The sequence below is a fragment of the Fukomys damarensis genome, unplaced genomic scaffold (genome assembly GCF_012274545.1).
Source record: "Fukomys damarensis isolate Sample0158 unplaced genomic scaffold, DMR_v1.0_HiC HiC_scaffold_33, whole genome shotgun sequence".
NCBI lineage: Eukaryota > Metazoa > Chordata > Mammalia > Rodentia > Bathyergidae > Fukomys > Fukomys damarensis.
In genome coordinates this window covers 36,683,519-36,686,578 of record NW_022900945.1, presented here as the reverse complement: position 1 = coordinate 36,686,578, position 3,060 = coordinate 36,683,519, and the positions used below count along the sequence as shown (strand labels likewise).

Below are 3,060 nucleotides of genomic sequence, written 5' to 3'. Positions count from 1 at the left end.
AAAATACATATTTTGTGTCACCAAAGGACTTCTGATTATTTAAACTGAATTTCTTGGTGTGCTTTTGGGACCTATTTCACCATGAACACCTGGCTATATGATAGCAACCAATTATGAAAATTAGTATCTTTCAACTGAATATTATCAAAATCAGTAAGTCATAAAGCTTAACTGGTGCAGAAAAATACCAATATACAAGGTTGAGTACATCAGGTATTACTGCCAAGCAGTGACAGGTAGTGTAAATAAATTACACAGAGGTAGGCACACTGATTTTTACTTACCTTAATTGTTCTAGTGCTTTCCCACCAACAATTTTAAATTTTATTTTTCCTTCAGTCTCCTTTTAAGCAGGTGGAGATGCAGCTTAAACTGACCATACCCCACCCTTTCCTGGGTCCTCTTCTGGCTTGAACAGGGCTATGCCTTAGTTAGCACAGACCACAGACCTAGTCTAAGTCTCCCTAGGGTCTTGAAGATATTGTTAGGTCCCTCCCCAACGCCGCTATTTAAGGATGTCACAGAAAGGGTAACAGTTACAGGTAGTTACTGCTCAGGAACAGAGTAGGTAAAGCCTTATGTACAGAACACTGCTTGCTTTCTTCTCCCTTTGCAAATCCAATCTTTGGGGCTAAAGTATCAGTTTACCTTTTGTCCCTAATGCCACCCCTGCTGCAGAAAAGCCAAGATCAGCAGTTATTACCATGAAGTGTTTCAGGCTCCTGTGGCATCAACTTCCTGAGTCCATGGTCACCTCCGCTCTGGGCAATGGAGGAGAAACACAGCAGGGGCCCCCAGGAAGTAGGATGGAGCTACAGAGCTGGCCAGAAAGGCATGAGCGGGAGAGATGGACAAGGAAACTGTGTGGAAATCAAGAGAGCACACGAGCTCTTCAGACTCTCTCTGCAGATCACAGCCTGGCACGCATGAGAAACACACCTGTTTCTCCTCCCAGAGTCCTCTTGAAAGATGAAGACACTATGCTCCTTGCTCCTCAGACTCCACAGCAACCCATGAGCCAGAAACTGCACTCAATACAAAAAAGGCGGCGGGGGGGAATCCCAACCAGGCTGTAAGCTTTTAGAGTCTTTCATAAGAAGAGATATTTTCCCTGTAATTTTGTTTTCCTTTTTAAAGTTTGTTTCAAGATAAAGAGAGCAAGAGAGAGGTCTTGAACTCTAGTGAAAGGTATATAAAAACACAAACTAAAAAAGGTACTGCCATCAATATGAAATAAATCAATATATATATATATATATGAATGCAGCTAATTTGTGTGTATATTTTTACATACATACATATATCTGAACAGTGCAAACAGATGAAGTTCATAGTTCCAGTTTTCAAAATATATATAGTACCAAAAGAGTCTCTTGGTATGTGTCCCAGATGAGAGGACAAAGATACCTTTGGCGAGTTGTTGGGCTTATATCCTTTTCTGCCCTATCTCGGTGGACTTATGATGCTAGTCAAGCTATTGTTCTCCAGTTCCACAGGGAGTTCTTCGTACTCTTTAGTATAGGGCAGCTGAATGTAATGACTTTTCCCCTTATCTTTTCTTTTGTGTTAAGAGTTACAATGTCTGACAAGGGAGATGAAAGGGATACGAAGACGAAGGCATGAAGAAAGCTAAGGGATGAGGAACGGCTAGGTGGCCACATCCCTCTGCTGTGATCTCGCCATCTGGAAAATATTCTTTTCTCCACTTGAGCTCTCAGAACACCCTCTCGAAGCTTTCATGCATGTAATTGAAATAAGGTGTGAAGATTTTAGCCCATCGGGGCTTCTTCTCTCCTGCATATTCAACACAGAAGGCCATTCCGTAAGCTGTGTCCCACAGCTGCATCTCATTCCACGCAAATGCTGGTTCTCCAGCGCTCCTTCCAAAGTGCAGGTGTGGAGCTTAAAGTGCGTGATGCCGATGGCTGATTCTCCTGGAATCACAGGCACAGGGGGAAAGATGATTTCACTGTAGCCCTCACAAGTCCTTAGCGTGTTCGGTTATATGACCATTTTCCTTTGTTCATACAGCTTCTGTAAATGGTAAGAATTCTCCACCTTGATGTAACCTTTCTTCACATCATCAACAGCCTGAGGAAAGGAGTAGGTAACAGCAAGGTCATTTTCATTTAAGAGGATTTCTCCTTCTGTTGTAAAAAGCCACTTTTGAATGGTCAGGCAGGAGCCTGGTACAGCTGATGTATAATTCTGGACATAAAGTTCATGAGGAAATTCATTAGATGCCAGCTTATGTACAAAGGAATGATCACTCCAAATAAGGCAAAGTATCACTGTTGTTCTGTCCGTACCAACCTTGGTTGCAGTAGCTTGATATACTTGGTCTGTAATCCTGTTCTTTTTCACTCTGATCGTAACTGTTGTTCCATCTGGTAGTGCTATCCTCAGCTCTACATGAGATATGCCATCACAGTTCTCCTCTGATTCTGACAGGAATTCCTGCATGATGTCACTCTCACCAATGTCTCCTATCGAACAAACTTTTTCTAGATATTCTTCTAATCTCCGACATCGGACATCTGTTGTTCTGGTAAAAGTGAATGACCACTTTGCAGGAAGTCGGGAAAATGTAAAGTTGGCAAACTCTCTCTTTAGGTTCTGGTGTAGGATGGCAAACTCCCGGTAGCGCTTAGAGAACACTGCTGCCTCCCTGCCACGTAAACATTGTATACCACACATTTCTCTCCATTCCGTTCCACATGTTTGTATGTGGGCAGCGATAGGGGCACAGCTTGCTTTTCTGTGTAATCATAAAGAGACTGTCCAAACGAGTCGTCTCTGGGGTCTAGGTCATCTGCCTCGGAGGGAGGTACAGGTAACGCTGTGAAGATCAAGTCCTTCAGCCAGCTCGGAGCAGGTCCACCACCTGCTTATGTGTCGCCCCAACATTCACGCCGTTCGCGCTGAGACGCGCGTACCGCTCCCCGATGATGCTCCGCAGCTGCCCGCCCTCGCTCACTTGGCCCAGCACGTTGAAAGCATAGCGCGGCCTGCGGGCCGCCACCGACCCTGTGAGAGGTTGAAGCGGACCCTTCCCGTCCT

General features: G+C 44.5%; 1 pseudogene; it reads right to left on the bottom strand.

Moving 5' to 3' along the window:
- Positions 1–1,284: 1,284 nt before the first annotated feature.
- Positions 1,285–3,060, bottom strand: part of LOC104872779 — a 42,965-nt pseudogene continuing 41,189 nt past the window's right edge.